The sequence below is a fragment of the Scleropages formosus genome, chromosome 4 (assembly GCF_900964775.1).
Source record: "Scleropages formosus chromosome 4, fSclFor1.1, whole genome shotgun sequence".
In the NCBI taxonomy this organism is placed as follows: Eukaryota; Metazoa; Chordata; class Actinopteri; order Osteoglossiformes; family Osteoglossidae; genus Scleropages; species Scleropages formosus.
Window position 1 is genome coordinate 1,886,180 of NC_041809.1, and position 23,131 is coordinate 1,909,310.

A 23,131-nucleotide genomic window follows, 5' to 3' on the forward strand; every position below is an offset into this window, starting at 1 on the left:
TTTTCATACACACTTGAATATGATTAAAAATATTGGTCATATTGCAGAATAAAAGTGGAAAAAAGCTCTCAATGCAATGTGGTGTTTCTTCCCCTTCCCCTGCCTTGTATTTGAATATTACCCACGCTGCACTGCAAATCACTTGAGACAGCCTGTCCACCGTGAGACGGCTCTACGGCACGGCACCCGCCGTCAGCTAAGACGCGTCACTGAAAAGTCTCGATGCCGTTCAGAAGGTCGGGGGGGGGTAAATCAGCGCAGCGTGGAATGGCAGCGCACGGTGCCATACTCCTCGCAGGCTCATAGGGGAGTAGCGGCTAACGACCGGACACCATGCGGGCCTGTCACCGCGACTGTGGCAGCCAGGCGTGGGCTGCACGCGCTCGCGGAGTAAAATTAGCCCGGGCCTCGCGGCAGAGAAACACACTCCCCCACGCTTGTTTCCGTCGGCAACGGCACGCAAACACGGCCAGGACCTGAATACACATGAAAGGAACAACTGATGAGGTTCAGCTGAAAGTGTGCTTGGTATTATTCAGCAATCACCACACACACACACGCCAGACGTTGACTTATGTAACTCTTCAGGTTGCTACTCCGGTTATCAGATGAGCTGCTTGACTTTTTACATAATTCATTCGTGCCGAAAATAACTGCGATCCCGCAAGTGCCGTCGTCAATCCCTCGCATTTTGCTCGTGCGCCAGTCTAACAGATTGCACGGCGGCACCAAATTCATCCGCCCGCCATCGCCGTCACCCATCGAAAAAAGGGCAGCTGAAGTGATTCGGTCGCGCGCTCATCGATCGGGGAGACTTTTAAGTGTGTGAGAGGAGGACCCCCAACCACCAGACCGCACCACGTCAACAGATGAAATCAGTGCAATTTCCTTAACGGCACTGCAGGCCCGTTACCCTTCTGCTCCTGTCCTTAATGGACTTTCAGGCCGATTCTCTTGGTGACATGAGCATCTTCAGCCACTTAAGGTGCTGGAGAAAATGCGCCCAATTACTAATTCGCCAAACCAACCCTTCATTTCGTTATAGTTTCCATCCTACCACATTTACATTTATTTATCTGACACTTTTCTCCAAAGCGACTTAAAGCTTTAAGCTACTTACACTGATTTACCCACTTACAGCAGCAGCAGCAGCTTTAACTACTACAGCTGCCATGGAGGCACTTTACTCAAAAAGTGGGTCTAAAGCAGGTACACGGGTGGTGAGCGACCAGGCTGTAAAGGAATGCCGGTCATCCGCATCCAGTACCGATACCGCGGTGGTCCGGTCTGCGCGGAAGCTCAGCCACAGCTCACATCTCAGATTGGTTTTCCGGGACAGCTTGACAATCAATGTCAAAGAAGGAAAAAAAAAAAAAGTTTTTTTTTTTTTTTTTTAAGAAACGGCTGCCCGGTCATCCCAAAGCACTGGTATTTTGGTCCTTTTAACCAAAGAAACATCCCCGCAGACCTTAACGCGGCGACCTTCGGGGACCGGAGAGCGCGCTGCCGAGCGCCTTTTCTCCCGCTGCCAATTGGGGAAGCGAGACCTTTGAAATGAGCTCCGTGAAAGTGATCAAAAGAAGGGCCTGTGGCTTATTTCACGGTAAGAGGTCATGTGATGCGGCGGCGGCGGGCAGCGCTGCTCGCTCACAATAGCGGTCAGTATCGCCATGCCAACAGGGCCGCGCAACCAGGGTATGGAGTCAAAGCAGGGAAATTGAACTAAATTAATTCCGTTTCATTGAAACGCGGAAACAAGAAAAGACGAGTGGAGTGTTTCTCCTGGCAGCCGAATAAAACGAACAGAGTCGTACAAAATGCGTTGTTAATATTTATTTTCGTATCAAAGGTTAAGATGCTTTAAATCGGCTGGAAAAATGAGCCGTTTCTTCACTACGGTCACGGTGGTATTAGACGCCAATTACAGGCACGGTGCATTTCCAGCGTCCAAAAGAACCGCGCGGCGTTTAAAGTATCTGGTGAGTTTGCATCCTTCGATTACCCTCCTCTCCGAAGACAACTAATTAACGGCCAAGTTGCTGACTCACAATGGGGTCTCTGTTTGAGAGATTACAGTTACAATGTGTACCTCCAAGTGTTGTTCCTTACAACAAAGGCAATTAGAACCTCAGGAAGGTCAGAAGACAAAAGAAGCTTCTTATCTGTTCTAATTGATTCCGTTCTGCACAATTTATACTATTTAATTTGCTTTCACGTGCATTTTATTCCATCTGATCATAATCAGTAACCGCCTGTCCAATGCAGGGTCCCGGGGGTTCAGGGGACGTGAGGCAGGGTACGTCCTAGATAGGACAGCAGTCCATCGAAGGGAGCGTGCGCGCACGCGCACACAGAAAGGAAGGGCAGTTCACAGTCACCATTCCACCTGACACATGCCTTTGGACAGCGAGAGGAAACCAGAGCACCCAGAGCAAACCCTCACAAAGACGGGGAGAACATACAAACTCCACACGTGCCGAATTGGATTCAAACCCAGAGTTCAGGTGCTTTCGAGGCACTAGCGCTACCCTCTGAGCCGCTGCGCCCCTGCATTTTAATACGATCCTTTATTGACCTTTCTCCAAGGTGGCCTACAGTGTGAGCTTTCCACACGAGGTCAGTTACAGTGATTTACCCCTTTTATACTGCAGGTGCATTTTTACTGTGTCAGGGCTAGGGTTAGAAACACAAGGTCTGTGCAGCTCCGCCATGTTTAACTCGAACACAACCTGGTTTTCATGAGCCTTCAACACCAAACCGCACCCCCCCACCCCGCTCCACCGAACTGTTCCAAGTTGCTTTAAAAAGAAAAGAAAAAAACTCCCTAATGAGGCATTTGCCTTCTTTTGGTCTCTTGTATCGTGTCCAAGACATCTTGCACATCAAAGACAGACATCTCATTTTATGTCTCCTAAATGCCGAGCGGAATTGAGGTCAGAAAAGAAACCGAGCGACTCCCTCCGACAGCCCGGGGGCGGGTGGACGGCCTGCGGTGATAGAAACCGAACCAGCGCCTGGCAAGAACCCCCTCCCACCCCCGACACACACGCACGCACCCGGAACAATTCGAGCCAGGTGAAAAAGGAGGGCGCTCTTCTCCCATCTCCAAACTGGGGGTGTTTGGCACAAGTTTCCCATAAGCCCCTCGCTTGGAATCTACCGGCAAACCGCAACGAGTCATCAGTGACGTCTATTAATCGCAGGGACGCGTTCTCGAGCGACCGGCCGTGGGGGTGTCCTCCGTCCTCCCGGAGAGGCGCTGCACGTTTCGGTGATTCGAAACCAAACTCTTCATCAGGACTGACGATAAAATAAACAGATAAACATATCACAGAGGCACGATGCATCACGCTCTCGGAAACGGGGTTCATAAACGCACTCGGGTTCCAAAAAGCACTTTTTTCTTATCTGGGAAGTCGGAACGGATCCAGGAGGAGCTCGGCTCCCAGGCTTCTCCACAGCATAATGAAAGAGTTGAGATTACAGTTGCCAGCAGCACCGTTTCCCATGAGCACCCCAGCTGTGCGAGCTCCTGAGCCTCTCTCTCTCTTTATTGCGCGCACACGCACACACACACATAACCTGTCCTGCCCTAATGAGACCTCAACCCCATGGGTCATCGTGGTAGGTTCTGACTATCGCTGTCATGACGGTAAAGAGCACCGTGTTGCCCGAGTTGCGAACGCACACACACGTGTGCAGTAGGCGGGGTGGATGTGAAACGGCGCCCTGAGAGCCGCCAGCTCAAATCTGCTACTGTGAAGTGATGAAACTACTGCTAATGCAAAACACACACACACACACACACACACACACACACACACAGATGCGCACTTATTCATACATGGCGAAGGCTTCTGCCAAAGACGTAATACGTTACACAAATCTGAGTGTAATTGACTCCCTCCAAGTGCCAACATTAATGCATGTCGGCCATTAAGTCATTTTAACGATTTTTTAAAAGGTGATACATCTCGCTATGGCCTTTTCCAAATCAACACATTGTCCTCCCAGGAACTTAATCGACCCCCCAGACCACTTCTCGAGGAAGTCCTGTCTCCAGTAATTATTTCATTCATTACGAAGGTCCTCCGCATTACCACATATCGACTCGCCTAAGAGGCCTTTGACTCTTGGCCAGATCGGAAAGCGTAGGACGACTCCGGCTGCCCGCTTTTTCCGACGTCTCTCCTTTTTATTAATTATCGCCTCTGATAAATCTGCTGAACTCAGCTGGGTGCCGTCGCGCTCGGCCACGTCGCCAACACGTGCGATTTAAGACGGTGCCGAGTTTCGAGCCGCGATATCGCAACCCCCATCCCCGTCCGACAGCAGCAGGAAGCTCATCACCGACACAAAAACCACAGGAATGTGAAGGTTCTTCCCCAAGTCCAGCAAAAACCTCCAGGAATGGCGTTCCGCTGACTTTCCGCTCGGTTTTCCCTCGCCATCAAAGGCTGTGCCGCGCATCGTCGACCTCGGTCTCGTTCAAATCAGACCTTCCCATAAGCCCATCGCTTTAACTTCCTCTGCGCTCCCTCTACTTGCCCATTTATTTTCTTTGGTCCATACTCGCAGCACAAGTCTGGTTTCATCTTCCTAACTTAACGCGAACACACACCCATCCCTCACCTAACACGATTTGTTCATTCCACGAAATCACCTCATTACGCGAATTCCAGCTATAAGGGGGTCGTTTCCTATTTAAAAAATATGATCAATTCTCAGACATGAAATATCTCAACTGCAATTAAAAACTGACCAAAATATAAGGTATTTTTGTGCCTTACGCATTTTATGATATCTGTGACAAAATTATTCAATTCTATCACTTATTATCCATAACTTATGCAGACGAGCGATCAAAATTTTTGGACCAAGTCTCCGCTTCGAACTCTCACGTGTAAAGCGCGCTTTACTTACGACAATGTGAATGTGTTCATGTTGTAAAAGCTCTTTACAGGATTTACATTATCAAAATGTTTATACGATGTATTTTTTAAAGTTAGTATTGAGCCAATGAGCAACTCAACTATTTGAGATGAGTTAGGTTTACCGTAATCAGTGTTGTGATTGGTTGAGAGTGTCCATGTGACAGGAAGCAGGAAGTATAAACAGTTGTTCTTCCTGTTACAGAAGCATAGCGGCCATGTGCTTTGCAGAGTGAAATCAGTAAGGTAAAGTAAAATTACTGCGTTACTGTTACCGGAAAGGAAAGCCGTGGAATAAGCGGCCAACTGTGTGAAGAAAAGGTATAATATTTTCACAGACCCCCTCATACGCAGGAAGGGTGCACAGCTTTTTAACTGGCATTTGTATAAAAATGTAGCGAGCCTGAAAAGTGTGTGCCGCTGGGCGGAGCTCGCAGTTGCCGGTGACACCGCGTTCCTCTCGGCTCCCTGCTACCCAGCTGACTCTCCAGGGCTCAGCATCCCTCCACCTTTATTTCGCAAAGAAGCCAAGGAGCCCCTCGGGGATGCGAACCCGACTGCGAACGCGGCCAGTGACAGCGATGCTTTCATTACTGTAAGCACACCTTGTCACCAGTCATCGGTGCGCTGCGGGAAGGATCCCTGTGCCTCCGGGGCTCCTCCGGCACCCCGACCGACACGTTCCGTCATCTGGAAGCGAAGTCGCGGCGCTGGAGCGCGGCCGGCCGGCGGGCAGGATCTCGACTATGAGCTCGCGTCCGTTGGCTTCACCGCGGTAAAGGCACCGATGCCTTGCGCATCCCAGCTCCTCGACCTTGGTAAAGGCTTTCCTCTCCGGACATACGACAAAGTTCTGAAACAAAGGGGCGAGACTTGTAATTTTTAATTTCATGGAACTTTAGGATCGAGGGGAAGGAACGGCGAGGGGGAAAAAAAAAAAAAAAAAAAAAGAATCCCCGTTGAAGAAAAAAAATCCTCCAAAGCAATTTCAATCCAATGATCCTCTCCAGAGTCAAAAGACATAAGCCACTCTAATCCGGTGCTCTCAGCTTCTTAAGACCTGCCTCTAGCTGCTGGGACCCAGATGACAAGCTCTTCAAAGGCTGCGCGAGGACCGTGCCGGGTGACACTGCTCTTCGGAGAGGGTTTAAACTGACAGCTGCTTGTTTATCACTGGGGAAGATTTCCTCCTGGACCACCACCCCCACCGCCCTCGAAAGCCCCTCTATCCCATAGCGGGAAAATGGTGGGAAATGTGATACGAGACGCTAAAACCTTCTGCGTTTGGAAATTCTTGGAAGAAAATTAAGAAATAAATACTACTACTCTGATTGGCTGGAGCCGCTGAAGGGCGGGGCCAAGGGCAGCCCACACCACGCAGGCGAATCTGACGGCCTGAGGACTCGTCTCTCTAGTGTGCTCTACTGCATGCATCAGATTTTATTAAAAACATGCATTATTATAGTTACTTATGCACACGGAGTAAAAAGGCAAAATTACAAAGCGAGCGTTGCCTTACTGTTCGTTTCTGCACCACTGGAAACGAAAGATGGCCGCCTTGACTCGGACAGACCTCGGTGCACTAACCGCTTAATACAGTGCATTTATGCTCATCTTTGCTGTTACTTTCTGGCAGTTTGAGGAAATCCTCGATAAATAAGAAAGAGAGGGGTCTGAATGCTCCGATGATTGAAGCAATCGAAGTTGTATTACCTCATGCTGGGGTATAAATAATGTAAACGGCCAGCTTTTTAACGCGAGGATAAACAGAAAGCCATCAAACGCGGATCCGAGCCGCATCGATTCTCGTAGCGCTGCAGAAGGGACGGCCGTAATTAGATTTCTGACGCCCATTTCCCCAGTCGTTCTCAAAATCACTCCCCAAACTCCACTCGCACGTCGGAACTGCCTCTCTCTCCCTGGAGAAATTAAACCCTGCAGCCGATATGCTGCAAGAGCCTGAACTGCATAGTGGGGGAAACGCAGCACTGCTAACAAAACAATTAGAGGAGTTTAGAGCTCCTAGTACATGTGTAACTCTGCTGAGCGGGTCTGCAGTTGGTAAATGTGAATGCCACAGTTGACACGTACTGTTGGGTCTTGGTACGTGGAACGCGGTACATCACACCTCACATTTTTTTTTTTTTATTGCTAACGATGCTGTCGTTGAGCCCCGTTGGGTTGACGTCAACTCTCGTTGACCACATATAAAGAGTTCCTCCAGAAGGTTCTGTCCTCAGGGCTGTGTCCACTGTCACTGTGGTTGAATCCATCCACCTGGTTGCTTCTCTTTGTCTTCTTCTTAACCCTCCAGCCTTTCCATCATCACTGTTTTTTTTTTTTTTTTCTCCCCCCTCTAGAGTCCAACCTTCTCATGACATCTCCAAAGAATCATCTGAGCTTTCAGGGACAGTTCTGCTCTGATTGGACCCAACATCCATCTGTTTGGTGTCCTACCTGTCTAGTGTCCTTAAGTCTCGTCCAGCTCCCCAGTCCAAAGGAGTCTGTGTCCACCTCCCACACCCATAGAGTGTTCTAGAAAGAGCCCTGAGTCAACAGTACAAGGACAACAAGTAGCTTCATGAACACATGTGAGGAGCTTCTCCACATCTTCCACTGCAGCTCCATCCACTGCTGCTCCTCCGTGTGTCTCTTGACGGCTGGACCTCTGTTGTCCATTATTGATCCCAAGAGACAAATCCTTCAATGACTTGTACGTCCTCAACGCCAATACAGTCCTCTGCTCTTTCAATTGTCACGACCTCAGGTTCTTCAGATGTAACCGTAGCCCATTTTTCACCCTTCACATTTCATTCACTCCGGAAAATGAGAGAACCCACCATGTCCCAAAATGTACACACAGGCAGCAATTTATTCTTAACCCACCTTCCCCCCAGTCAAAAATGACACCAGAAACTAGTGAGACTGCAATGGAAAAAACAGACACTCGCTTATCGCATCGGCTATCTCTCTTCTCTAAACGTCTTGCTTCATCACTGCACCATGGAGGCAGAGTCCGGGCCATTCTCTCCACCCAACAGGGACACGGGAGCAGCAGAGAAAGGCACAATCTGATCGCTTGGCCGGTTTTATCGGGCCGCTCCTCGTGTCCTCCCAGCATATTACTTTTCCTCCCGTCAGGTCTGTGTACTCAGGTGTGGTCAAGGGCGATCCTTCAGCGGTGCTCTACGCTTCGGCCGACTATATCGTCGAGGCACAAATAAAAAGCTCTCTTTCGTCGGGTCTCTCAAGCCAAGCTGCTCGGCCGAAATGGCCGCAGAGAGAAAAGGGAAGATTTACAAGACGAGGGACCCGTGGCCCTTTCTCATTATTCCTCCCCGCTTAAACACGTAGACGTGTCACTTGGAGAGCGGGATGAAGATCCCCATTTCGGGTGAAGGCCGTGAGGACCGGCCGCAGGCCAATTATTCATTTACTACTAATAAGCAGGATTATAAGTGAGAGAGAGAGATGTCTTGAGAAAGCGACGGGGTGCATGGTGTCGGGGCCGACGTCCTGACATACTGTCATCAAACCGCCGGAGACGTGCGGCAACCAGGTCGCTCAGATACCGGGGCAGCATTTATCCAGAGCCGCTTGCAGATTAATCGGGACGTTAAATGGCCCGGAGTGAGGCAACGGGAGGGGGAGGGCTGTTTACTTTTCCCACTGCGAGGGCGAGAAAAAGAAATACATCTTTTTTAAAAAAAAAAAAAACATTGGCAGGGAGCCAGGGACTGAATGAAGATGTTTGTTGTCCTTTGTTGCCCGAGACCGTCTGGGCTTCACCTCTGACAGCGACTGGACCCGCAGCGTCGCACTGGGCGCTGCCAACGCTCGTCACCGGCGCAAATGCAAGAGGCCAACAGTAATTGTACCAGACGGCAAGGGGCTAACAATGGCACCAGCAGTTCACCCATTAATCATGTGGTCAGGCTGTGTGCGTCTCCCCGCGTGCGTGTGTGTGTGTGGACACATTGCGGGGGGGGCGCAGTTGGGCTTGACAAAAAGCACCGGCACGGACAGGGCACATCTCCGGCACGGAAAGAGTATCTGGGGCACCGACCGAGCCAACGGGGACCCTCCCAGGTGGCAGATCGAATATCACTGACAAATGAAGACGGCAAAAGGCCTCGCAAGAATCAGACTGGATTGTTTTACTTTTATTTTGAAATGCTAATGCCCGGAGGGCCGAATGAAAGCGAGAGAATAAACCGAATCTACTGATGCAAAGGCTCCTGATTTCCCAGTGGAAAAGGCTGCGTGGGGCAGCCGGGTGCGTGGGAGGGGGGCAAATTTGTCCCGGCATATGTTGTAGGTTAAAGTCTTTTTTTTCGTTTTGCAGAATGGGAGCCAAGAAAATTAACTTTGCCGTGTTCATGAGGCAGATGGCGGCACATTCTGGAAAATTACTTGAACGTGGCTGAGCTGAAGCAGGGCCTCGCGAGCGTCTAGGTGTGCGCTACCGCTTCTCAGATATGTTACAGAAAGGAAGTTGGAATTTATTAGTTTGAGAGGGAAACGCTAAAAGCGAACAGCGATCTTTTACGGCAAGTCTGGCGCGCGAGACGCAGCGAGGAGAGCCCTTCCCTTTCAGCTGGCTTTTACCGACCCCGGCGTCGAAAGTGCAAACCGTGGGAGTATCGGGAAGGGAGCAAAGTGCTCGACGGCACTCCCTGGAGCAAAACTCCTGATGGACACCACCTGACTGCGGCCCCTTCGGATCAATCAAGAGCAGGAGGAAATCTCACTTTGTTTACATTCATCACTCTCGCACACGTCGCCATACGGGGTCCCGGCTCTACGATGGTAACACGGAGCGCAAAACGGTGTCTTACGGCGGAATGACACATATCAAGCCTGTTTTTTCCCCATGAAAATGCGCTATGTTGTTCACGTGGGCCGAGCATCGCCGATTTTACCCCAACAGACCGCCTGCGTGTCTCAGCTGCCCCACCTGCAGAAGACAGCGCCATCCTAGCTGTGCAATGTGCACTAAAGAAGGTGAACGCAGCGGCCGCTTGAACCCCCTCGACCTGCCTTTCCACGCTGGCCGCTATTCGACTCTGCACCACTCCGGCTGCCTGCAGCAATTCCGACAGCGAGGGGGGGAAAAAAATTGATGGTGCCGAAAACACAGCATGCGAGGAGGAAGCCGGAGCGGGGGCCTGGGAGAATAAGCTCACATCTCAAAGAAGAAAAATCTATTATGACTGCTTTCATTAATGGCTATTGTATTGATCAAGGAAGAGCTGAGGCATTAGCATACACTTCAACAAGATGTATATCCTCATAATGCATCTATCAGTGGTTTTTAATACATAGCTGAATAATAATAAATAGTGAAGTCAAGTGCAGAGCCGCAGTAAGCTCTCGTATAAAGGAGTAATTCACTCCAAAGGGAAATCGCATGTCGGCAGTCCCCCCCCTTCCCCCCGACAGCCCCGGCAGCGATGAGGTGGCCTCTGCCGCTCCACCACGACATGGTCGACACACAGCGGCACAGCTCCTAGGACCACCTCGCACATCTCACACCCTTTGGAGACAAAGTTCTGCTCACATCTGCTGCTGGTCCAGCAGTTTGAGTGCAGGCTTCATGAACATGAGACAAAGGTGGCCAGAGGAGACACAACAGAGTAAAATCTTCTCAGGAGGCCCCTGTAACAGGCTGGAGGGTATCTCGTCCCAGGAGCGGACAACCGTGAAGTGGCAAGTAGGTAGAACTTGTTTTTGTTCTTACTTCCATTTCCAATAAATTCCCTGAAGAAACAAAAACCTTGTGTCCACCCCAGCTAAAAGGGATATCACCACAGTGGTGTAGTCACAGCAGCGAGAGCATAAATACTAAAGTCAGCAGGGACAGAAAAAGGGAAGAAAAAGGAAAAGACTTTACAGCCTGGCTCAGAACACGGCCAACACCAATCGTCGATTTTCCATTCGGACCGAAAGGTGCTCCAGCGTAGCTTCGAGAAAGGGGGTCGGCATTTGCTCGGCCCGGCATTTGAGGGAAACGGGCGCCCACATGCAGCGAAAGCCATCTCTGCCACTACAGGTTGGGGAATAAAACCCCCCCCCAAGCCCACCCACTGCAACTTTACATTTTCCAGACATTTTGAGGCTGCCAGTTTAAGACGCCACGTGTTCCATTAGACTGAGGAGGCAGCGGAGGGGAGTGGTAAATATGTAGAGACAAGCTCTTAAACGGCGTGGGCGTGTTGTTGAATCAAGGGGATACTTCCTTTCAAACAGGCTTTCGGGAGGCTCTCCTGCCGTCATATCTGTTGCCACACTGACGGATGAGGACAGCGAGAGCCCGAGGAATGCGATCCGACCACTCGGCTCTCGCGGCGAAGCCGCCTCCCACCTCGGGCGCCGGGCCTAAAGCTTTCAAACAAAAGTCCAAAGCTAAAGCGGACGGAGCAAATTAATAGCGCAGGAGGTTCGCATTAAAAGCCGTGAGATAAGACACGCAGAGAAAGGAGTGCTTCTCGAGAGAGGGGTGGGGGGGAAAGAGGGCAGCGCTCAGAACAGGGTCGGAGAAAACGACAAGGTAAAAGAAGGAGTCAGCATGAAGGTTTTAATGAATTTCCCACTCGCATAAAAAGGCATTTTAGAACAGGCGATATCAACATCACAAGAGGACACGTATTCATTTAAATTATTTCCCCATTATTATTATTTTCCCATCTCAAAAGTCTCATTATCATTGAAATTAGAAAAGGGAGCTTATGCAGCGTGTGCCCCCGCCGCCGTGAAAAAAGAACCCGTTACAGTTTTAAATAAGAACCCTTATGTTTCATCCCCGTTAGTCACAAAATAAAGAATAATAATATGGTTAGAAAAATTAATTAATTTAAATAATGAAGTTTACAGAGTGGCTGGACATAGATAGCTGACAGGCCAAACAGGAGCGATATCCTCATTAGCAGGCAGCGTGAACACCGATGAGAAAGGCGGAGACACCCGTTAGACTAATAATTCCCCGTCTTGGTGAAACGGTAGGAAAGGCTCTGAAAAGTAAAGCACCTGAACACCGAGTTCACGGCCCGTTTCTCGGACCCCAGGGCGACGACGGACCGGCATCAACAGATCGACACATGTACGCGGAGCAGGAATTCTGAGCCATATGTTTCTCCATGTACGCGGTGGGGGTTGGGGGGGGGCTCAGCCTTTTTATCCCATTAAGACGGGCCACCGCCGTAGCCTCTCTGCAATTAGTAACGGGCTTTAGAGTTTACGTCCAAAGGCCAGTTCCCTCCGCAGACCCCGGAACGGCACCTGAGCTGCAGCAGCTGGTCCTCATCGAGCGCCTTCGAGTATTTTGTCCCAAGAATAACAGCCCCATATAAAAGTAGTTCTTACAGCGAAGAGCAAGAAAACTATTTACTCCTCATCGGATTACGGACAGTGTTCATCGTGCATTTGTTACACGTCTTTATTAGTTAACGGCAAATAATGTAACTGAACAAAGTACTGTATCCCTGTCCCAAGAACCCAAAGGATCCATTGTGTCTGGAATGTCCAAACACACACACATCAGAACTACCATCAATATGATCATTATTGATCATGTGATGCTTTTTATTAAAGAAACTTACAATGTTATGTTTTTCCACTGATCGACTTACACGAATTTACCCATCTATACAGCTCAATTCAGGGTTAAGTACCTTGACCAAGGGTACAGCAGGAAGTGGGATTCAAACCAATATCCTTCAAATTGCTGCCCCGTCACGATCGTCGTGCACTTCTGCACGTTATGAATATATAATTAATGCATACAAAACAAATGTTGTAGAGAAGAGGCTGGAGTGGGTGTCCTTCCATCATACTGCGGATCTCCTGCCAGTCGCCGTCACACAGCCACTCAAACAGAGCACTTTTTAATTAGTGCAGCGCAGCCGTGTCATTACGAGTCGTGGGGGGTCAGGCCACTTCCTCGACTCAATGAGCTGCTCCTTTCCCCCCTTGAGGAGAAACACATTCATCATATGTCACTTTGTGGTGGTTGGACCCTCGAAAATAACCGGGGATTAATTGGAAACGTCCTTGTGTGGTTACCCCTTAATTTGTCCCGCGGTACATCGTTTCCGCAAACGCGCGCCACACCAAGAAGAAAATCCCCGATCCCATAAATCCAAGCTACCAATAAATAAATAAATATAAATAAATAAATGAATGAATCTTTTCTTAAGGGCCATCTCAGCTGCGGTTCAGATGTAACGTCGTCCCTGGAAATTCTATCCCTCTTCCTCAAGCCGCTGGAATGGGGTTCACTCAAGTATTTTAACACAAATTGTGTTTGGTCGCCATCTTTATTCCCATTAAACCACAACCGACATTCCATTTTTGATTCAGATATAGAATGTGTGATTTATATTCCTGCATATTTGGCAAGAAAACGCGTACAACAGTCCACCCCGGGCGCTCCCTCCACAAGTATGTGGTCGATTCCAGTGCCTTTCACTAGAAAAGTCAACATTTGAGCTGCATCACAGTTATTTCAGATTCTGCAAGTTTCCTCCTCCTTCTTGGACTTTTTGAGGCAGTGATACACAAACAGCCCTGCTAAACAGTGTACCTTTTGCCTTTTACCCTGAGTTACCTGTTTGCGTGTGTATGTCTGTCTCAATATGAGGCTCTCAGTCTCTTCTTGATGCACTTTTGCATCACTTTGGAGAAAACTGGTACACAAATAAATGCAAATGTATTTCTACTTAATCGGTTTGCTGTTTCCAGGTTGTTGTGACCCATTTCTGTTCGGTCCATTAACAAAAAATTATGATGGAACGTCATCTTGAAGAAAAAAAAGGGGAGGGAAAAAATTAAACAAAGTAAACAGAAAGTGGAATGCTTCAGCCTTAACGCAGACAAATGACTTACCAGCCAGTGAAAATTCAACCAGAATCTGCTCTCACAGCTTCCTGTGCATCCATGCGTTGCAAATAAGGTGAGAAAAACACACCTCCATTTCCAGCTCCCCGATAAAAAAAAAAAAAAAAAAAAAAAAAAAAAGTGCATGAGGAGTAAAGCGGGGACCTGAATAAAAGGACACTTTTTATTACAAGGCCCTTCAAAAGTACTTAATTTGCAAAATATTGAAACAAGATTCAAATGAAGGCAAATGTGCCTCCAAACTGCCTAATGAAATGAGTCGTTTTACCGGGTGCGCATTAAATGTAATGTACCTGGCAGAGCCATCACCTCGTCGGGCTCCATTTGAGCCTCGCAGCCTCATTAGAGCCGCCGACGCCGACACCACCACCGCTGCGCCGCTAAAGGGCCCGCCGAGGGGGCGAGGGTCGCGCGGGGACCGGCGCCACGGACCATAAAGCGCTAATGCTAATTAACGTCAACGCTTCGTTAATTTTTCCGGGAGGTTCCTTCACGTGTTTTTTTTTTTTTTGGCCTTTAAATCGATACTGCCGTAACTCGGAGGAGGGGGCGCCGCGTCCATCGCGTTTTTCTTTCCGCGGCCGCAACAAATTGAGCGGTAAGGAAAGTGTACGTGGCGTCCTGGGGGACGGGGCCCTGCCGCACGGAGATAAAGACGAGGAGGAGAGGGCGTCGCGTTGTGCCACGCGGTAGCTCGGGTCTCGCGCCCGTGTTCCCCGCCAACCGCCAGCGGCTCTGTGTAGAACAAGCCACCTTTGTTCAGTGTTTACATTCTTCGGGAACCTCTGCGGGATACGTTACACGGCCTGTTCTAGGCTGGCCGGCCGGGGCCAAAACGCAAGAGGACCCCGGTGCGGCCTAGAGCCGACGCTCCGCCGTGTCCAACCGCCTCTCTGGGGGTCTGACCTCACACCCCTCCGACTCCTCTGAACAGCCGCCACCGGCTGGGAATTCTGCCCTGGTAAGGTAAGAAAAATAGTGCCCCTCCCCCATACACGCACACGGGAAAAAACAAAGGAGACGGGGCCAATCCTTCCAAACAACTGAGTTACGCACAGGCGGCATCTCTCTTTCTCCCACAAACACAAAACCAAAGAATCCACAGTGCAGAAAGTGTGCAAAATACACCCGTCGCCCATCTATCACCACGGATTATGAGTAGCAGCAGGAATGTTCCGGACCCGAGTCCAGCGGGGTTTGTACCTGTTCGGTTGGCAACGCAAAAATGCGGCGTGTTGAGATGTCGGCCGGAGCGTGTAGCGGCAGGCAAGGCGGCGCGCCACACATCTCCTCTTTCTCACTCAGCTCTGCCCTACTTACGGCGCCGCGCAGCTTGCTATTCTTTTACCCCATTGGCAGCCGTTTGTACCGCGCTGCGCTTTAGAGAGCGAGGCCCTTTGTTTCACGCTCAGCGCTTTAATTATAAATGCACCGTGTAAATCGGAGGACACGGAAACGTGAGCATTTTGTAACGTTACACAAAGAAAAACGATCTCTGAAGTTGAGACAGATGAGACGGAGCGAAGACGCCACAGAAAGAGGGACGGCCGCAGCGTTTCGTCCTCTGGGTTCCGTCCAGTATCGGTCCGGTGCAGAGGGACAGGGAGCCGAGGATGCCCCCGGTGACCTCCGTCCTCTCCGATGACCTCGCGCCACTCAAACCGATCCGTTCCCCTAGCACCGGATCGATGAGCCGAGTCGAGGCCAATTCTCGACTTCTACGACACGGTGGCAAAATCGGCATCAACGAAGACGGCTGGATTCCTGCTTTGCCGCCCTAGACAGTTCAGCCGATAGAGAAATTTACATTTATTCATGAGACACTTTTTTTCCCCAAAGTGACTTACAATGTTAATTTACTAACAATAATGTACCATTTACCCATCTGGGTAATTTTACTGGAGGAGTTTAGGGTACATGCTTTGCTCAAGGCTACTACAGATAGTGGTGGGATTCGAACCTACAACCTTTTAGCTCCGAGGCAGCACCTCTAACCACTACACTACTGCCTGTCCCATGCAGTTCTGACACCAGTCCTGAATATATATCTGCAATACAGAAACAACAGAGCAGCAATGTGTCACCTGGGACACGAGGACCGAGAAATAAGGCAGCAGCAGGTGGTGTAGCAGTCAGAACCGTTGCCTTGCTGTTTGTTGGATTAAATCCCACCCCTCGCTGTATTACCCTAGATCAAGGTAGTTACTCTAAACGATACAGTAAAAATTACCCAGCTGCACAAATGGTAACTCAGTGTCAAGTTGAGTACTGAACACTGAGTCATCGTGGACACAGGATGTTTACGATTCAAACCCGTGTTCAAAAGCTGCACTAAGAGCTGTTGCTCATTCGCCATCATCCTCACAAACTGAAATAACAGTCAAAGTGTATGACAAAGCAGCAATATGAATATGAAAAATGACAATAACAATAACAACAATGGTGGTGGTGGTAATAACGATAATCTCGTCTAAGCAGGCGATAAGTCACAACGCAATGTGTGTGTCGGGAACGGGTTGTGCGCGCACAGGCAGCCCCAACTTGCCCCCCCCAACCCCAAGGGAGCATGCACAGGCTCCTCCGTTCCCACCGACTGGGCGTGAGGTCCCGCGAGGGAGTGTGTGGGAAAACACGCTGCTGCGCACCTGCGTTGTCGGCCAAGGGAGCGAGAGCCGCTGCAGCGTCCTGCCCGGAAAATTACTATATTTACTTTTACCACAAGAGGCTCCACTTCCAAGAAGACCCGAACCATGCATGGCCCGCCCACTGTGAGTGCCATCGCTGCCTAGGATTCAGCCCCAGAAGCACCAACCCCTCAGGCGGATGCGGGGCACGAGTAAGGATGCTCCCGTGAAGCACGTGGTGGCACAGCAGGTAGCACTGGTGCCTCGCTCCTCCTAGGCTGTGCATTTGGGCGTGGGTTCGAATCCATCCCAGCCTGCGTGGCCTTTACAGCTTTCGTGTGCACGGCAGCAGCTCTAAGCACTACGCACCCCCTGCGTCGGTGTCTGAAGGAGCCGCTGCTGCGTTTTCCGTGCTGGGCCGCTAAGGCCGGCAATTGCGCCTCCTCTGAGAATTTAAACGTAAACGGATAATTGAAAGAGCCGCACTTGAGCCACAAGCAAGCCCGCAGAGCAGGAGGGGTTCCGGTCTCAGGGACTCGTTCCCATAACCCTTTCCAGCTCTCTGAGTTCGGAGCCCGTCAGATATGCAAATAAAGGCAGGGACGTCGAAGAGCAGCAGGGAAACGGAGGGACTGCTGTTTGACTCCTCTTAAATTCATTGCGCTGCTGTGAGGATGTGGCAGAACTGACCCGATCAGGAAATAAGGGGGGGGTGGAGTTTGTCCTCTAATGAGACAAAGGACTTCAGTATCATGTCCACCATGACAGGACTCATCACGTCCTCCTGGGGGCCCGATTCCATCCTGTTGGCCCCCGACTGAACATGTGGCCATAAGAACTTCTGTCTGCTGAGTCAGCAGCTGCACCTCTCTCTCTCTCTCTCTCACACACACACACACACACACACAATTATCTGCAGCTGGGGTGTGGTGGGGACTTAGAGCAGCTCTGCAATTTTATAATTATTTTGTTTTATTTTAATTTCATTATTATTAAATTTGTTAATTTTTCTCCCACTCACATAAATTTCCAGTTTGTTGTTCATTTTCTGTGCTCATTATTATTAATTTACGTGACACCTTTGTCCAAAGTGATTTACCACATTGCCTGTATACAGCAAGCTACTCACACTGATTTACTCATTTATACAGCAAGGTAATTTTTACCGCATCAGTTCAGGGTGAGCAACTTGATGGAAATTCAAACCCTATGCCATCAGGGTGGAATGTCTGCTGTCCCGACGGGGGGGGGGGGGTAAGAAGGCACCTGTTTACCTGCTAATGACTTAGTGGTTGCAGTTTTACCTCTATTCTCTTTGGTTACATGATGCAGGTCAGCACTATGAATCAATGCCCACCTGGAGCGCAGCGCCACACGCTGGTCAGGTTCCAGGACCAGAAGCAGGTGAGGCCCGGGGCTGATGCTCCGGCTGCTCTCTGTGAGCCTTCGCAGACAAAAAAAAAAAAAAAAAAAGAAAAAAAAAAGACGCACCATGGTCCTGACCGGGACACTGTGGGACAAAACCTCTAACCAAGTGTGACAGCGGCTCCGTGAGCTGATTGGATCACAGCCGTGATCCAGCTAATCCAACTAACATCCTGGCTGGGGACGGGCAGTGTCCCCGTGCCCTGTTCCGTCCTGCCCACCTTCCCTCATGCCAGCGATGCCGCCCTTACAGGGACGGGCTTCTCGGACGCGCCGATGCTCACGGGTCTCGTCCAGCAGTAGCGGTCAGGACCACATTCTGAGCTGCGCTGGAACAAAGGCCGCAGGATGTGGAGTCACCCCATAATTCTTGACAATAAAAAGTGAGACCGCGGTGGGGGGGGGGGGGCGGCGGCGGCAGGGGACTGAGGACTGAGTCACTGACCTGAGGCATGCTGAGAGGTCGCGACCCGTGGGCAAGCGAACGAGCCCGTGAATGGCGTCACGTCCTTGGTGTGCCCTGCCTCGCACCATATGCCCCCAAGATCAACACTGGACCACCGCGACCTGCACAAGCGGCTATTGATCGCCATATAATTATCAATATCAGCGAGGACTATGGCACGCGGCAGGGCGGATGGTTCGGCTCCCAGTCTCCACGGCGACCTGGCGCTGATCTAATTCAGAGGCTGCATCACAATCCAGAACATTCCTCCTGATACCATTAACCTGCAAGGGCATCTCATTGGCACCGCAGTTAGTGGACGACGTAAGGGCAAAAACTCCATTTAATGCGGTTAGCAATTGGATCAGCGATCAATGGGAGGAGCTCAAAAACGGGCCATTGATTGTTCCAGTCCCATCACCTGCGTGTTCGAACGGGACTGAAAATCACATTAATAAACCATCAGCGCTGCTTCCATCATCTCTCTGGAATGGAAACCTGCGCAGTTCCATCAGAGCCTCAAAAATCTGACTTTTTTCTATGGCAAATGACAATTTAAATGACAGCAGCAAAACATGTCATCTTCAGACTGCAGGACCACAGCGCTGATCACTACACCACCTGCTGGCCAGATGGTCTGTATGGCACTCATCCAGCTTTCATCTTGGACTGGTAATGTACCATGTACTCCGGTACCGTCCCCTGCGATAAAAACTGCACCTCTGGGTAGCGAATTCTCCACATGTTGTATCAGACCTCACCTCATTGCTGCGTACAGCAGTTCGAACCCTCAGCACAGTAATAGAGCCCAGCATGTACGCTGCGCTCGCGACAGGACCAATAATGAGCTGCTGCTTCAGCATGACCGTCGAACCGGACCCAGAGGACCCATTACGGTTGCCATGAAGGAACGCGATCCCCGCGCAATAACCTCACAAAGGCGCCTCCGCGCAGGGGAGGGGTTGCATAACCAGCGGCAGCAGCAAGGGGCGCTAGCCGCTCGCACCAAGGGCGACGCCGGGTTCCCGGATGGGCAAGAGCGTTGCCGAGAGCGACGACCAAGAGCGGATTAGAGGCCACAAACAGCCTCTGGAAGTAATACCGGATTGCGGAAATCAGGCTTTTCACAGCGATCAATACAAGCCGATCACAAGAGGGAGATGAGACGCGATAACGGTAGCGATGAGACGCGACCCCCCGCGGAGCCGTCGGACAAATGGGGGGCGCTGACGTTTCCCGTTCGCCTGCTCTTAACATTCAGTGACCCCACCTACGTTCCCGTTTGCGACCAGCGTGACGAAGATCATTTCGATTCTCTCGTCTCTATTAACGTTTCTCCAACGACACGGTAAATTACTAAACACCGCGCTACTGGTACACCGTCACACAGCAGAGTCCTCCGTAGGGGTTTTTCAAACTGTGCTTTTGATTCAAATTAAGCCGCAAAGCTATTCGTTCTTCCCTCAACGGTTCATACATTATTCTGGGGACGTGGCGCGATGCAATCTCACCGCAAAGGCCTTCGTCCAGCTGCACAGATACATCGCCAACAAAGCGTTTCATTTTTCTCCTTCCTATTAAACCACTCACCAAATTCTGCTTCATCAAGTTGCGGCACATTTCTCACTTATTCTTACATTTTCAGCCCTCACCCCAAGCTCCCTCCACTAATTCACACCTTCTCATACAACAATGAATGAAAAACCCGCAGAACAGCTTGTGAAAATATACCAACTTATTACTTACAACAGCGGCATTTTTTACTGACAACGCAGTAAGTTTACATCGTCTGGTATTTGTCACCGCCTGTTATGAGTGTCACTCTGCGAAGCACATGGACTCTGTGTTTCTTTCTTTCCTAAAAACTAACTGCTGTATCTACTTCCTACTTCCTGTCACATGAACAGTTTCAACCAATCACCACACTGATTACGGTAACCCTAACTCACAACCAAAATACACTACAATTTATTCATTTAGCAGATGCCTTTTTCCACATCTCAGAGATAAATACGGAAAGTGCATCACACCTACAGTTTCAATACAAACTTTTAAAAATAAACTGCATAAAAATGTTAATCATATAGTTCTTTGAAGCATAAACAGCTTTTGCAACATGAGGAGCCTTGAACGACAGCAAATAGTGTTTTCTTGAGGTTCATGAATCCAAAGGTAACCGATCCAAACGTTATTCACTCTGCTGCACGGTACAAGTTTTAATAATTTGGGTAGTAAGAGAAAAAATTTATACATAGCATAAAACATATTGGCAATGTCACAATCATACATACAATTCAAATAGATACATACATACAATTAGCACTTTACATAAATTTTAGGTGCCATTCCAGGAACAAATGATATTTCTCTTTTTTCCATTAGAAGTCGTGGTAATTCAGTGGCCCTTCAGCGGCACTTTGCCGAAACATTTCACAAATTCAGAGGCTCAATCGTCTTTCTTCCAACTTGGGACCAGGATCAGTTGCGGAACACTTCCGGAAAGTTCCGGCACCTTTTCGGAATTCCGTTCGCAGTGGTACGCCACCCCCTGATAAATACTGTGACCTTCGACCCTTAAGAGGTACTCACAGTACCTCCTGTACGTACCTATATGTATTGCTTTTGTTCTCGGTGTATTGATCATGTCTCTATGTTGTTGCGACCTGGTTCCGTTCAGTGACAATTTAAGTTTTGGGCTTCACTACACTGGAGAAAAAAGTAGGGGGGGGGAACAGAAAAACAGAAAAATCAGTAAATCTGTAGTGGATACGAAGCAAACGGTCAGGGCCCAAGCGCCGAAGTTGATTTCAACGGGCGCGTGGCAGCCAGGGCTCGGCGCCCCTTTAACCACGATCAGGCTGCGGTCGGGCCGCCGCACACTGGGAGCACGAGTCGCCGAGTTCCTCCGGCTCCGCAGTTCTCCTTCCAGACGGACCGTGCCGGAGACATGAATGCCGCTGTTTGTGGAAGGGCCCACCAGCGCGCGCGCATATTTCCATCTGTCCACCCCGGTGTCTTGGTTACCGCACAAGGCTACGGCTGTGCAGCGGCGCTCAAGACGGCAGAGCAAAAAAAAAAAAAAAAAAAAAATTTAAATTCTAAATAAGGGCGAGAATTTAACGACAGATGGAAGGAAATGGAACAGCGCCGTGCTCTCTCAACCTTCTCAATGCAATTTTTATCCTCTCATCACATCTGGAAAGCAGGTCCGCTTCAGGACAATCGTGCTCCACGGCAGCGTTAGGTGTGGGTTCCTCACACGGAACACGCGTGTGGACTCCAGGCCGAGCCGAGCGGCGCGCCCGTCGTGGGAACCGCTTCCGTTTGTTTTTCGTTTCCGCGGAGTCTTTCGTGTTCCCGCCATTGTGCCCTCGTACCTTTGATTTCCACCTATTTTTACAGAGCTTGTGTGTCCTTTCCAGGCGGAGCGCATTCCCTCAGCCACCCCTAACGCAAAAAGCAGATGTGCGCCGCTCGGCGGCATTGTCCCGCACCGCGAAGAGAAGCCTGCTAAAGTCATCACCGCGTTAACATTATTACTACACTTATTATTATTACTAACAGTATGTATACACTCCACAGATGTCTGGCAAAAGGAATAATCAGAAGGTGGGCAGTGGGGACAGCTGCTGCCTTACAGAAGGTTCCTGGTTCGAATCCCACTTCCTGCCGTAATACCTTTGATCAAGGCACTTTGCCTTGAACTGATACGGTAAAAATCACCCTGCTGTATAAATCAGTAAATCGCTGTAAGTAGCTTAACGCTGCAAGTCATTTGGAGGAGGGTGTCAGATAAATAAATTTAAATGCATGTTTCACAGCTGCTCATGGCAACTCCGGGGCATTCGGAAGGGAACTTTCCGGAATGTCTTTGATCGCCCTCCTTGAACGATCTCGAAAGTTGGTTCCTTCAGACAAAACCTGATATGTGACGACAGGGGCGTGACGGCGGCGGTACTAGGGCGATGGTAATTTGGGGAGGGTGAACGGATGGAAGGTTTGTGCACTGGTCACCTCTCCTCTGAAGGACCGTTACAGATGCCAGGTGAATCCGTGGTAACCCCTCCGGCCCCGAGGGGTGGATGTTGGCTCGGGACCCCCTGCGGGCACATATGAGTTGACCTCCCCGTGGGGATAATCTCCTTGAGGCCGGCGCTCCCCAGCCGTCCCGCCCTGCCACGACGCAGTCCGCTAGGCAGCGAGGGGAGGGACTCGACAAAAGCCCCGGCGCCACAAAAGGGGGCTGAGGAAAGGATATCTACGCGACCCAAAGACACTCGGCCCCCTTACCCTCGGTCACACCTCAGAGGCGCGTCCCACGATGCTCTGTCAATATCAGAGGGATTAGGCAGACCCCCCCCCCTCCCTCCCCCCGTGAGCGCTCCTCTCCCGGGCCGCTGAACCCTACCCGGCTAATTCGGGGCGTTTCGAACGGCCGAGCCCATTGTGAACCCCTTGCACAAGGAAAACAATTATTCGCGCTGCGGTTTAATCCTTCATGAGCTCATCCACGAGCCCCTGCGCCGCCGAACAAAGGGAAGCGAAAGCTCGTCTCCGTGAAGGGGAGGGGGCGCGGAATGGAATAAAATAAAATAATAAAATAAAAACGGCACACAAAGGAGGGCGCCCCCTGCACAAGTGGCCCGCCGTTGAGACACAAACCAAAACATTTGTGAGATATTATGCAATTAGAAGAGATTATAACGGAGCGGCTTCCCGACCCCCGCGTAGAAGATCCGATTCTCTCCGCTGAATGGAACGCACATGAATGGAAGGGGCTCGCCCCTCCTGCCCCGGAATGCCGACCTCGG

At 50.2% G+C, this 23,131-nt stretch overlaps 1 protein-coding gene across 2 annotated transcripts in view; it reads right to left on the reverse strand.

Moving 5' to 3' along the window:
• The window catches only part of macrod2 (mono-ADP ribosylhydrolase 2), a 257,408-nt gene that overhangs the window by 193,455 nt on the left and 40,822 nt on the right, over window positions 1–23,131 (reverse strand). The gene's annotated exons all lie outside the window — the stretch shown is intronic.